Source organism: Rhineura floridana, chromosome 8, assembly GCF_030035675.1.
Source record: "Rhineura floridana isolate rRhiFlo1 chromosome 8, rRhiFlo1.hap2, whole genome shotgun sequence".
Taxonomy (NCBI): domain Eukaryota; kingdom Metazoa; phylum Chordata; class Lepidosauria; order Squamata; family Rhineuridae; genus Rhineura; species Rhineura floridana.
In genome coordinates, this window is record NC_084487.1 from 30,802,311 (window position 1) to 30,817,135 (window position 14,825).

A 14,825-nucleotide genomic window follows, 5' to 3' on the forward strand; every position below is an offset into this window, starting at 1 on the left:
GTCTTTTATCAGCAGAATAACATAAAGCAGTTCCAGCATCAAATACACAAGTTACACAGTCCGTCTTTCTCCTCTTTACTTCCCCACACACCAAAAACACATCCTTTTTCTTTTCCTGTCTTTATAGCCCATCACGGTCATTTAGTCATTAGGTGATTTAGGGTCTGCACCTGTATCGCCTGAGGGTTTTGATTTACTCTTTACTGTCAGTTAACCCTTTCATGGCTGGTTTTCCTTCTTTGTGAAATGTACATGCTAACATTAGCTGCCCATAGAAATCCTATTTTTGCCTTAGCAGGAGTTTCCAACTTCAGCCCATGTTTTCAATTTAGGCAAAACCAGAGCTTGGAAAAGTTACTTTTTTGAACTATAACTCCCATCAGCCCAATCCAGTGGCCATGCTGGATGGGGCTGATGGGAGCTGTAGTTTAAAAAAGTAACTTTTCCAAGCTCTGGAACTCAGTAGGAACTAACTTTACCCTTCACTATGAACCTTTGTCAGATTCCTTCAAGGTGTGCTAAGCAGAATGGTGAGACAGCTGGATATTTATATCTTCCCAACTCTCTTTCTTAAAGTATCTCTCGAACCTCAGTTGTTACGACCTGTCGGATTCCAACAGGCTCCTACGTAGCTTTGTTTGAAAGAAGCCAGATATTGTTAAACCAAAGTGGATTTTTCAGAAGGCCCTCCTCATCTCCTTTCTATCAGATTGATAGATATATTTGGGGGTGGGGGTGGGGGTGGATTCAGGGAAAATATTAAGATATATGAGCTGGAGTTCTGATTATAGGAAATCATGTCATGAAAACTGGGAAAATTTCATAATCTGTTCTTTCTCTATTTTGACCCCATATGTGGAACTTAGCCTTCAGTAATGCATGATGCCAACACATTTTGCAGGTAACTAAAGCTGCAAAGGGCCTCTCAAAGTTCTCCACTCTGCTTGTGAACAGAGAAATTAAAGGAACCATTTCAGGAAGGGACCATAGCTCTGTGGTGGAGCATCTGCCTTGCATGCAGAAGATTCCAAGTTCAGTCCCTGGCATCTCCAGTTAGGGCTGTGAGAGACTCCCTGCCTGAAACCCTGAAGAGCTGCTGCCAGTCAGTGTAGGTAATTCTGAGCTAGATGGACCAAGGGTCTGACTTTGTATAAGGCAGCTTCCTATGTTCCATTTCATTGCATTTCTCCAATGGGAGGAGAAATTTTCAGGGGTGGGTCTCGCAAGTAGCACTGGCAATAGCACAGATTCTATTGTTTGTCATGCATATTTGTTGTTTTTTCCTGCCGCTACAGGTGGCAGCCATAGTGACTATATTGGCCACCGTAGTGCATCCTTCACAATGCCCCAGAAATAGTCTTGTTCTAAGGCAAGAATGGGGAACCTGTGGCCCTGCAGATGTTGTTGGACTCCAACTCCCATCAGCTCCAGCCATCATGGTCAATGGCCAGGGATGACTGGAGCTGTAGTCCAATAGCATCTGGAGGGCCTTGGGTTCCCCATCCCTGTTCCAGGCTATTGTAGGTAGGAATGGCAGCCATCATGCAGACAGAAATAATGATGGAGAGTATTCATAGGAAATTGTGTTTGCTGGGCTTGGGGCCTGCAGGGGAAGTGATAGCAATGGCCAGGGCCGCTTTCAAACAGGGCAAGACAACAGTGATGGGGAGGGCACAAAGGGGAAGGCTACTTCCTGAGTCCTCATTAGGTCCTACCAACAAAAAGCTCCCAGTGCAAAGACCTCTGGGAATTGTAGTTTGGTTTAGTAAGGACCCAGACATCCTCTGCAAACTACATTTCCCAGAGACCTACTGCCCTCAAAGGTAAGTTTGCAAGAAAGGTTGGGGAACTCCCATCTTGCAAGGGAGAGAGAATGGAAAGCAGCTTCAAGGAAGGCAGTAGAGGACTGGCAGAAAAGTATTTCAAATGACCCAGGACTTTCTAAGTTTTGGAGAACTCATAGAAAGAAAACCTGAGCTTTTAATAAGAATTCTCAGGGAAGGTTTGTGGTGGGCAAAACAAACATATTTTGAATCAAGACAGGAATTGGGCCATCTTTATCACATTTAGTACCCTGTTTGTCAATTAACTTTAACAATGTCCATGTTTTCAACTTTGTAAACAAGATTCTTAGCATCCAAACCAACGAAGCTCTCTAACCCAGCCTACCCCAGCCCTCCTCCAGATGTTTTGGACTACAACTCCCATCAGCCCTAGCCAGCATGGCCAATGGCCTGGGACAATGGGAGTCACAGTGCAAAATACCTGGAGGGCACCATGTTTAGAAAGACTATGGCTTACCAGTTCCGGCAACACAGCGTACACATACAGACATCTATGCCTATCATTTTTCTTCATCAAATGTTCCAAATATACCAGTGGGAGACTTAAATGGACTACAGGGAAGAGGGTGTTCTTCCCACCCCCGCACAATGCCTGTCAAAGCAGCAAAAGAGACAGAATGACACTGGCTTAAATGGAGAGAGATAGCTGTACAATACAAAATGGGCCAACCCTTTCAAGCTGCCACATTTAGCTAGCCTCCTACTCCCAGCTTTTGAAAAGGCTAATTCAAACGGGTCCTGAGGGCAGTTCCGTACAGTGATAAGGGAAGCAGTCGTGTTAATGTTCCTTGTAATCTAAGATGCTGGATTCTCCAGCTTTCACAACTCAGTGTGTTCATGTTTCTATCAGACAATAAAGGGCTGATCTTGGGAGGAACTGGAGGAATGGATGAGAAGTTCTTTCACTCTTCCTTTCGTGCAGACAGTTTCTATTATGCTTGCTTTGTGCAGATGAAAGTTAGACAATTTATGTCTTTCATATATTCGTTAAGAGTCTGTCTCCTTTGGGGAAGAGATGAACAGCCGCCTGCCAAGTGCATCCAGAGGTGATAGGCAGACAGATGGCCTCCAATCAAGAGGCCTACCACAGCAAAATAAACAGAGATCTGACAAATAAGCAGCCATGGAACAAGATTTTAAAAAAGTACTAGGAATGTGTGATGTTCCCTGTTAAGTGGAACTGCTCGTCTTTGCAAAGTAGCCACAAAACCCTTGACGGTTAGGTGAGATGGCTAGAGCAGGATATCCTACTCCACTTTTGGTTTGAGTCTTCATTTGAGGTAAAGACATATGTCTTTACCCTTTGACACTTGAGATGTATATTTTTAGGGCCCACCCACATTTTTAATGTTTGTGGTTGTAAGTCTTAAGTTGCTTTTAAGAATGCATTTTAAACTGTTGAAACCTACCCTAGGACCTGAAGGTGAAGGGGGGGTTCATCATCATCACCATCATGGGGAGGACAGTGCCATGCAAACTCACTGGCACAAGCACCAGATTGGCTCTGCAGGTGAGTCTGTGCCATGCCACCTTTCCTGCCACCTTGCCCCTCCCCATCTCCCACCTGCTTTGTAACAGCAACCTGCCTGCCGAGAAACGAACCCAGCAGCGCTGCTCCACCCATGTTGCCATCTTCTGGCAGCAACTGCAAGCATCATGAGCTGGGTGTGTGCGATTTCATGAGGGTCCGACCCCCGGATGCCCCCAATTTCAGTCAAAATACTTTGAGAAGAAAGCTCAGCTTGGCTTTACATTTAGATTGAAAAAGGAGCACCCAAATCCTGGAGATGATAGATAGATAGATAGATAGATAGATAGATAGATAGATAGATAGATAGATAGATAGATAGATAGATAGATAGATAGATAGATAGATAGATAGATAGATAGATAGATAGATAGATAGATAGATAGATATGATTTATATACCATCATTTGCACAAGGCACAGAGTCAAACAAAATAAAAATAAGGGCAGCAAATAACAAGTGATAAAACAATAAAAATATATTTTTTTAAATCCCATGCTGATGCAGACTGGGATAAAGATCTCTTCTTAAAAGGCTTGTTGAAAGATGATGGTCTTTGGCAGGCTCTGAAAAGACAACAGAGATGGCACCTATTTAATATTTCAAATCCTTAAAAGAAGACAATCCTTAAAATTCAGAGCGTGGCAACTCATAACAATTTAACAAAATAATTCACTAATAGTAGCAGCAAACTAATCATGTTTCTAATTATCAGTATTAATTATTTTTCATATCTTTATGTACTACTTAAATTAATCTCCTAGGAGCAGGGGTGTAGCCATCCTGGGTTGTGGTGGGAGGAGGTCATAGTCCCCTTACTTTTTAGGGAGCAGGGTCCCAGCAGGGTCTCTCAGTCAGTCTCCTCATTTGACTAACAACAGGCTTCCTTGTCCTTTCATGTTGATTGGAGCCAATCAGATTGAAAGGAGAAGAGTCAGTCACTGAGAAGACTCTTCTCAGTAGCTAACACATACCTCCCCTTTCAGGCTGATTGGCTCCTAGGGTAAGTGAGAAGTGAGCTTCAGGGCAAAGTATCTTGATCTCCCAAATCTTAGTCCCACACTTCGCTTCATTTCAGAATTCTTCAAATAAAAATGTTTCTGGCAATTTTTAGCCCCTCAGAGAGAGAGATTGGGACGGGCAGCCCATACACTTAGCAGTTTTATTCTGGTTATATAATTCTGTAATTGCAGAAGAGACAGGGAATCCTGGGGGCGTGGCTGTGAGGGGGCATGGTGTGACTATCATGAAGGCACCATGGACTTCTGAATTTACCACTACACTACTGCCTATGATAGGAGACCTCCCCTAAGTCAGGTCTCTCCTCCTCCAAACACCAATCATGTAGAATTGCCACAAAATTTCCCCTCCAACATAACGTTCAAAAATAATTTCTGGATTCTTCTGCTGGCAAAACATCTGAGAATTTTGAGTGAAATGAAAAGACTTTCCTTCTATAAGACTAAAGCCCTAGATTTGTCTGAAATCACATTGTTTTCCTATCAAGCCTCCGACTTCCTGAGATGCTGAGAAAATGGTTGAAATGAAAGTGTGTGAGACCCAGTCAGTCAGTCTCCAGCACAGGAGACTGAAACAAAGATATGGAAGCCGCCTGTGATCCTTCAGGGCCCTGACAGCCCATCCCCAAAGGGCCATTAAGTGCTGTCTGTCGTCTGCTTTTCAAACTGTGTTAGCACCTCACAGACCTTTGTTAAGCAAAGCACTTACCAGAAGGCTACAGTTGACATGTTTCGGATCCTATGGCTGGGTAGAGCATAGCCATACAATAAAACTTCTGCATTATTTGCTAACACTTTAGTACCCTAATTTGATTTTCAGAGTATACACAACTGCTGAGTGGAAAACAGACTTTACTCACTGCTCTTTACACACACACACACACACACACACACACACACATACACACGGAGTATATAATGAATATATCTCCACTACACTATTTTTATATTATGACTTGTTCCCACTCCAACACCTAAGGCTATGAGCATCCTTATTGTCTCTGTGCCACTTCTTCAGTTTTGGAGTATTACTTTTGTTCCTTTTGTATTATTATTGTTGTTGTTGTTGTTGTTTATTTCTACCCCACCTTTTGGCCAAAAGACCCTCAAGGCAGCTTACAAAAAAACACAAATATAAAAATACATCAATGAAAACAATACAATTTACAAAAGGCAGCAGTTACAACTTCCAATAAAATACATTAACAAATCACAAAGTGATTTGTATTGTATGTGTAGCCCATTTCACAATATTGGCACATGCTTTGCAGCCGTGATTTATCCCTGTTATATGAGAGAATAAATTGCTTCATGCTAGGATCTGTAAATCTGTATTTATTCATGCCACATTCATGCCATCTGTACTATAGGCCTGGGCAGGTACTCCCCACGCTCAGCACCTCTGAAGTGCAGAATACCAGGCAATTGTCTGGGTTTCACACCCTTAATTCTAGCCTTGGATGGCAGCCTCCCATCCAGGCAACATAGAGGGCCAGAGCTGATTAGCTTCAGTAGCTGGATAGTACTACATGGACCATCATACCATTGTTGGTGTGGTAGCAGAACTGGGGGGAGCAGCAAGCCCCAAAGATGTCAGTGAGATGTTGACTTCCACTCCCCCCCTTCCCCAATATTAGTCTGCTGAACCAAACCACATCACAGTTAGAAGCAGACCTGATCTGTTAAACCTAGGTCTGAAACAAGATCAGTTCTCCCTAAGGAGATACGATGTTTGAGTGCTAGGAGATGCTCAGGATCTGGGCTGAATTTTGAAAATATGAGGTAAGCATCTGAAATCAAGCCTAGCCAGAAGTCATCCCATCTGCCTTGGAAGCCATGAAGTATGATTCTTCCTTAGTCTGCATATTCACTTTTTAAGATTTTTGCATCTTTTGGGCCAGAGCTTACCTTCACATTGATATATGGCTTCATGACCAAGGCCCCATGGGCATAAATCAAGATCAATTCAAGCTCTCCACCAGTCATTCATTTCCCAGAATAAATCTTGAACCACCTTGTAGACTCCCAAGCCTTGTGTTGATGGGTCAATGCCAAGATTTGATGAGGCAACAGATCAACAGCTGGCTCAGGCTCTCCCTGATCCCAGAATGCCTTGTTTGGGAGCTTTCTCTCAACTGCTACTGGAGGGATCCCACTGGCAGCATTTCCACAATGAGCCATGGAGTGGTGCTATGTCACCTTGCAGGTAGAGGCCAAAGGAGGCTGACAGGGCTTGGCAGAAGGACACCTCCCCCCATCCAAACTGCCACACACACACATACAGAGGGAGAGAGACTGACACATATGGTATTTGGATCACACACTTATAAAACTTTCAATTTAAAAAAGAGCAAAGCACGCACTCTAGCAATTTGTTATTCACTGGGTCCGGATGCCATCCCCCTGAGAGTTCTCAAAGAACTCCATTGCGAAATTGCTGATCTTCTAAAAAATATATGTAACTTATTCCTCAGATCTGCCTGCATACCTGAGGACTGGAAAGTGACCAATGTAACACCAATCTTTAAAAAGGGATCCAAGGGGGATCCCAGAAATTACAGGCTCCTTAGCTTAACGTCTGTCCCAGGAAAACAGGTAGAAAGTATTATTAAGAGAAATTAACCAAGCATATTGAAGAACAAGCCTTGCTGAAGCAGAGCCAGCATGGCTTCTGCAAGGGAAAGTCCTGTCTCACTAACCTATTATAATTCTTCGAGAGTGTAAACAAGCATATAGATAGAGGTGATCCAGTGGACATAGTGTACTTAGACTTTCAAAAAGCTTTCGACATGGTATCTCACCAAAGACTACTGAGTAATCTTTGCAGTCATGGAATAAGAGGAGAGGTCCTCTTGTGGATCAGAAATTGGTTAAGTAGCAGGAAGCAGAGGGTAGGAATAAATGGGCAGTTCTCCCAATGGAGGGCTGTGGAAAGTGGAGTTTCCCAAGAATCAGTATTGGGACCTGTGCTTTATAACTTGTTCATAACTGATCTAGAGTTAAGGGTGAGCAGTGAGGTGGCCAAGTTTGCTGAAGATACTAAATTGCTCAGGGTTGTTAAAACAAAAAGGGATGCAGAACAGCTCCAAAAGGACCTTTCCAAACTGAGTGAATGGGCGGAAAAATGGCAAATGCAATTCAGTGTAAACAAGTGTAAAGTTCTGCATATTGGAGCAAAAAAATTTAATTTCACATGTATACTCATGGGTTCTGAATTGGCAGTGACTGACCAGGAATGAGACCTTGGGGTCGTAGTGGATACTTGATGAAGATGTCAACTCAGTGTGTGGCAGCTGTGAAAAAGGCAAATTCCCTGCTAGGGATCATTAGGAAAGGTATTGAAAGTAAAACTGCTGATATCATAATGCCATTATATAAATCTGTGGTGCGGCCACATTTGGAATACTGTGTACAGTTCTGGTCGCCTCATCTCAAAAAGGATATTATAGAGTTGGAAAAGGTTCAGAAGAGGGCAACCAGAATGATCAAGGGGATGGAGCGATTCCACCATGAAGAAAAGTTGCAGCATTTGGGACTTTTTAGTTTAGAGAAAAGGCGAGTCAGAGGCAACATGATAAAAGTGAATAAAATTATGCATGGCATGGAAAAAGAAGACAGAGAAACATTTTTCTCACTATCTCATAACACTAGAACTTGTGGACATTCAATGAAGCTGAAACTTGAAAGATTCAGAAGAGACAAAAGAAAGTAATTCTTCACACAGCACATAGTTAAACTACAGAATTTGCTCCCACAGCAGGCAGTGATGGCCTACAACTTATGGCTTTAAAAGAAGATTAGACAAATTAATGGAAGATAAGGCTATCAATGGCTACTAGCCATGATGGCTGTGCTCTGCCACCACAGTCAGATGCAGTAAGCTTTTGAAAACTAGTTGCCGGAAGGAGAAGGACAGAAGAGTGCGCTTGTGCTCAGATCCTGCTTGTGGGCTTCCCATGGGCACCTGGTTGGCCACTGTGAGAACAGGACACTGGACTAGATGGGCCACTGGCCTGATCCAGCAGGCTCTTCTTAGGTTCTTGTGTTCTTTTGTTCTTATGTCTAGGGATGGGCAGATCTGGCCATTTTGATGTCTCTTGCTTTCCCATTTTTCCAAACCTAAGTCCACTTGTTCACATTTACACATCAGCTGGCAGTGTGAATTTATCACACACATGTTTGTATCCAAGTTTGCCAATTAAACACTTTTTGATAAAAGTAGTTTTCAATGTTTTGCACACTTTAGTATATGCATTTTTATGTTCATTACTTGGATGGAGACTATGGCCAAAGTACCCTGAATATGCTTGATCTCGTCTGATCTCGGAAGCTAAGCAGGGTCAGGCCTGGTTAACATGTGGATGGGAGACTACCTGGGAATACCAGGTGCTATAGGCTTAGAGGGAGGCAATGGTAAACCACCTCTGAATACCTCTTACCATGAAAATCCTATGAATAGATTGATAGATAGATAGATAGATAGATAGATATAGATAGATCGATAGATTCATAGGGTTGCCATAACAACAACATGGCTGGAGAACACCATTGCAAAATTCAGAGAAGGGCAGATTTTGAAGGATGGCTAGGCTTTGGTTCATGCTTTGTTTTGTAAAGTGCAAATTAGATGGATTTACCTTTAAATGCAAACTGAACCAAATTTCTTCCAATCCCTAGTTATATTCTCTCCTGTTTGATTGGTTTATTCCTATGTGGATTTCAAGAGTGGCAGTCACAAGTTAAGCCTTTTTCTCCCCATATAAGGAAGCTTAGCCAGTTAGCCAGGGCCACCACAACAGAAGTGGGAGCCCCCAGTCTAGGAGACCTCTGTGGTAATACTGGAGTTTACATTCACAGCCTGTAAAACGGTCTGCATTCAGCACGTATTGCTAGAAACCTTTCAGTGCCTCGCTCTGGGTTTTGTAATTGATTCTACCACCTCATTAACTAATCCATTTTCAAATTACGTAGGAACTGGCTTCAAGAGTAAGAGGGCAAAAAAGGGTGAGGGGGTGAGCGTAATGGAAACGTAAATGTTTCTGATGGGATATCATTTTGGTAAAGACCTTAAATTCATTAGTATTCTGGGGTCGTCTTGCTTAGAATGTCATGGTTGAGCCATAGGCAGCTGTCAGAGGTGAGCCAGGAACCAGGAGCTGGAGGTGAGCCTGTGAGTCAGAGCAACAGCGCACACACACACACACACACACACACAGAGAGAGAGAGAGAGAGAGAGAGAGATGCCGATCTTAAGGACTGAACTGGTGGGTATTGGGGAGACACCTTTTTTGTAGTGTGCAGGTGAACACAAAATGTGGAGATGGAAAAAATGTGCAGGTGTAAAGCTGATGATTTGCAGTTGGAAAACTGGGGGTGAGTGGAAATAGACACATTAAGCATATGTATTTTATTAAGCATTTAAATAACAGGCAATGTCAGGAATAAAATGAACACAAATTATATAATGCTAGAATGTGCTCAGTTTCCATACTTTTAAAATATTGCTCAAACCATATTAAACACCTTCTTCTTTTTGGCCAAACCTCCTCTTCTTCACCTTCATTTTCTTCAACATCCTTGTAAATATCGGTAAAATACTCCGTTTCTGTGCCTCTTTGTCACTGAACTAAGGCAGATGAATTGTCTCTATATAGTAGATAAGAGCTACTGGTTTATAAGAAGAAACTGCCATTCATGCTGGTTGAAAGCAAAGACGAAAGCATGTTAATTCAGCCTTTTTGCTATTTTATTAGTGCGGGGCGTCTGATGTGGAATTTGTGCATTTGCAAAATCTCATTTTTTAAAAAAAACACACCTGGGAAGAGACACACCTGCAGATACAGGGTTTTCAAGCTGTTTAGGGCCTTATAGGCCATAACCAGCACCTTGAATCGCGTCCAGTAGCACACAGGCAGTTAGTGTTTTTTTTTTAGGATCAGTGTGACATATATCTGTATTCTGCACTGGCATTAGCAGCTGTAGTGTAATGGAAAATTCAGAAGTTCAGGGTCCCTTCAGGATAGCCACAGCAACACACACCCTTTTTTGCTCCTGAGTTGAGAATGAGATCCTTGCTAATACCTTCTCCCACGACAACAGGCATCTTTAGGAACCAATCAGCATGAAAGGGGGGAATGTTAGTCTTCTCAGCGGCTGATTTGCCTCCTTTCACTCTGATCAGCTCTAATCAGCAGGAAAGGACAAAAAAGCATGTTAGAAGACTCTTCTCAGTGGCTAACACTTTTCATGCTGATATGTTTGTAGGATGCTGGAGACATAGGGACTCTGCTCCCAAAAAAGGAAAAGGTCTAAGACACCCTGAGACCCCCCACAACTACACCCCTGAAGAGGTCTAAAATATTCTGTCACTTTAAATTGTCTTATTACAGTACTGACCATCTGATTATTAGGCCATTAAAATAATGAGGAAAATATTTTCAATATTGCGTCATATCAAGGCACTGATTAAAAAGCAAAAGTCTCACCAATTCTTCAGTTTCTAATTTAATTTTATATATATTCCTCTGGTCCTTACCTCAGTGTCAAGAGCTGCTAGGCAGGGGTGTAGTCATCCAGGGTCTTGGGGGGGTCTTAGTCCCCCTACATTTTGGGGAGCAGGGTCCAAGCCAATTAGCGTGAAAGGGGAATGTGTTAGTCTTTCAACATCCTTCCTTGTCCTTTCCTGCTGATTGGAGCCAACCAAAGTGAAAGGAGGTGAGTCAAACACTGAGAAGAGTCTTCTTAGGGCTAACACTCTCCTCTTTCATGCTTATTGGTTCCTAGGCATAAACAAGGATCTCATTTTCAACCCGGCAGCAAAAAAAAGGGGAGGAGGGAGCATGAAGGGACCCTGCACTTCTGAATTTGCCACTACACTACTGCTTTTCTTGCACCTGACCCGGCAACTAATTAGTGCAGAAAGCTGCAACCAGATTACTGACAGGAGGAAGACCCTGTCAGCATATCACACCTCTGCTCAGAGATCTGCCCTGGTTGTCAATTTGTTAATGGACCAAGTTCAAGGTGTTACTACTAGTATATAAAGCCCTTGACAGCTTGGGACCAGTTTACTTGTGGAACCGCCTTACCCCATATGGGCCCACTCAAGCACTTCAATATGTGGAACAGACACTTTTAGGTGCCACATAATACTCATTCCACGCTTGTTATTTTAGTGTGGCAGCACCTACTCTTTGGAACTCCCTGCCTATTGACATCAGGCAGACTCCCTTGCTGTGTTCCTTTTGGCGCCTGCTTAAAACTTTTCTTGGTTAAGCAAGCCTGTCCAGATGCATAGTTGCCGATATGTTTTACTTTTTTTTAGTTAGCAGCTGTTTTAATTGTTTTAAATATGTTTTAATTACTTGTTTTAAACTGTTTTATTGATAATGTTAATGTTTTTTGTAAACCACTTACATGTCTTCACATTCAAGTAGTATATACATTTTGTTAAATAAAAATAAATAAGTGACAGAATATTTGGTCTTAGAGCTTTGCCACACATTAAATTTGCTACATGAAAAGCAACCACTCAGGAGGGGGCAAAGCAGGGCGGGTGAGGTATGTCACATGAGGAGAAGGGGTGTGGCTGGGGGTGTGGCCTGGAGACAGTCCTGAGGACCAGACAGAGACCTGGAGGGTCACATTTGGCCCCCAGGTCTGGGGTGCCCCATCCCTAGTCTAAGGAAAATAGAAACACCCTCTCAAAAATTTCAGATAGATTTCACACATATACACACCCTGTAAAACATCAGAAAATCAGCCCTTGTTTTTATAGGGGGTGAATGTTTTCAGGAAGCTGGTTGTGGTAGGGTGTTATGGCACACAGTGACATGCCTCAATCAAAGATCTTAACCTGGTTTTTACAGCCTTTACATAGGAAGCTGCCTTATACCAAGTCAAACCATGGTCTATGTAGCTCAGTATCGTGTATGCTAACTGGCGGTCACTCTCCAGAATTTCAGACAGGAGTCTCTCCTTGCCCTACCTTGAGATTTCGGAGACTGAACCTTCGATATAAAAAGCAGGTGCTCTGCCAGTGAACTATGGCCCTTCCCTCATGAATGAGTTGACTTACTCTGCATCAGACCATCAGTCCATCTAGGTCAGTATTGTCTACACTGACTGGCAGGGGTTCTCTCGAGTTTCGGACAAGGGGTCTTTCTCACCCTTACCTGAGGGACAGGGATTGAACCTTCTGCATGCAAAGCAGATGCTCTACCACCAAGCTATATCCCTTCCCCATTTAATTTAATTCAGTTCCTTCCCTGTTCCCCAAACATCCTATGGTCCATCCCATTTGTTTGGGGGCTGAAAGGTACAAAGGGAAGTGTGCAAGCACTGTCTGTGCAGGTCAATACCTCCCCCCCCCTTTTTTGCAAGATTTGAATGAGTGGGAAGGAAATTGGCAGATTGCTGATGCGTGAGAATAATGGAGCTTGTAAAATGAGACAAAACGGAAAATATCTGAATAATAATGGGAGAGCCAAGAATGTTTTCATTGTTATTATTAGTTTTGTTAAGGCTCATGTGTGACTGTGCAGAATGGAATTAGACCCTCTAAAATAAGTTCAGTGCTAGCAATGCATGCCAGGATGCTTGAAAAGTTAAGCTGTTAATTATGCTCGCAGCTGGAAGCAACAATGCAAAGCCACCCCTCCACCATCCTGCTGACAGGGCCTCCGATTTCTTTTCCAGGTGGATTAACTGTAAGGATAAGTCTCCATTATGGTGTCCAATCCAATCTTCTGTTCCACCTGCTCAAATGCTCTGCCAGTCAAAACCACAGAGCTGGAGCCATTTGTTCTGGATGCTCTAACGATATAGGCCACTCCTGTAACTGAATAATGAAAGTGGGTATGTACAAATAATTTATTTGGCATCTGACAAATTACTGGAACAGAATTTCCTTGCACAGCAGTGTGTGGCTGCTTAAAGACAATCTTTTTTTAAAGAAAAAAAACCACAACTGGTGTCACATAACAGAAAGGAGAATGGAGAAAACTCATTACATAATCCCCCATGCCAGTGGAAGCAGCTGCAAATAGGCATAATGTATGTCCTTGACAGCTATTCAGAAACTTCAGTTCATAACAAGGGTGATTTGTCAAGAGCATATTATGCCATGCACTCTCCATTGCATTCCAAGCTTGGTTGTAGGTGTTATGTGAGCTTCCTTGTTGTCCCAGGTCAGCTGGGTAGAGAAAAGGTTAAGATGTAACATGGATCTTGGTGGCTTGTAAAACCTTAGGCTTTGCAAGCCTTCCCACCGTCCTCCTTTCAACCTCAGATGCTGGGATTTTTTGCAGGAGAGTGAGGCCTGCCAATCATATGATGTCATAATTATGTCTTGTGATTGACAGGTCAGTTGTCCCAGCCATCCATCCATCCATGGTCGATAAAATGAGTATGCTGGGGGTAAAGAAAGGCCGGGGAAGGAACTGGCAATCCTACCCCATATATACGGTCTGCTTAGTAAAGTCACCCTAAGAGTCGGAAACGACTTGCACTACAAGTGTGGGGACACCTTTACCTTTACCTTTAAGGGACATACATCTTTATCAAATGTGAGAGGGTGCCAAAAGAAACAAGGGTCTCTCAACACACAGTGAGTAATTTGGTTGCTGTAATTTGGTTACACCTCTAGCTCAGCAGTGTGTTTTCAATTGTTGTTGGAGTGTTGTTGTTGTTTTGGTTATTCAGCTGATACATTTGGACAAATACAGTTGTGCTATGTTCACTCGATGTGTTCTCAATGATGAGTAATGCCCTTTGTTTCTTGAATTTTTTATCCTTGATAGCTCAACCATTGCAAATCACTCCCGAGCTTGGAAACTTTTGTTCCTGCAGCCAAGCTGACCTGGATTTTACTTCAAAAATTGGAAGGGAAACGGACTGCATCTTATTACCAATGCCCAGGAGCCATCTGATCTTTCTTTCTTTTCTTCCTTCTTAAAATTTCCTTTCTCTTGAGTTCATGATTCTTTCTTGGCAATAAAATAGGAGCCCCGTAGTAAAATTTTATCGTCAGGCTCACGAACTTGTACAAAGCAGTTTGTTTTTCAGACCAGTCATTCATTTCTGCAGAGTGAGAGCCATGCACAACCGTAGAAGAGGATCCCCAAACACCCCATATATTTACAAGTTTAGTCCATATGCCAAAATAGACTCAAGAGCTGTTGTTCTTGAGCAGGAAGGGTGGGGAGGAGTCCTAGCTCTGTGGTAAGAGCATCTACTTTGCATGCAGAAGATCACAGGTTTAATCCGTGGCATCTCCAGATAGAGCTAGGAATGTCCCCTTTCTGAAGCCCTGGAGAGCTGCTGCCAGTCAGTGTGGATAATACTGAGCTAGATGGACCAGTAGTATGTTTTGGTATAAAGTGGCTTCCAATATTCCTAGTAGCTCCCTTCTCCCCCCTGCATTGCCACATGGCA

At 42.8% G+C, this 14,825-nt stretch overlaps 1 long non-coding RNA gene and 1 pseudogene across 2 annotated transcripts; both read left to right on the forward strand.

Annotated features, from left to right (window-relative positions):
• Positions 1-453: 453 nt before the first annotated feature.
• LOC133363379 (uncharacterized) lies at positions 454-14,416 on the forward strand. 2 transcript variants are annotated; one of them, XR_009757661.1, is made up of 3 exons: positions 454-530; positions 13,089-13,247; positions 14,192-14,416. It is a non-coding gene; the product is annotated as an uncharacterized LOC133363379 (long non-coding RNA). The 2 variants fall into 2 exon arrangements; XR_009757662.1 differs by lacking the exon at positions 454-530 and adding an exon at positions 1,775-1,823.
• Positions 8,671-8,789, forward strand: LOC133363499 (5S ribosomal RNA; annotated as a pseudogene).
• Positions 14,417-14,825: the final 409 nt, after the last annotated feature.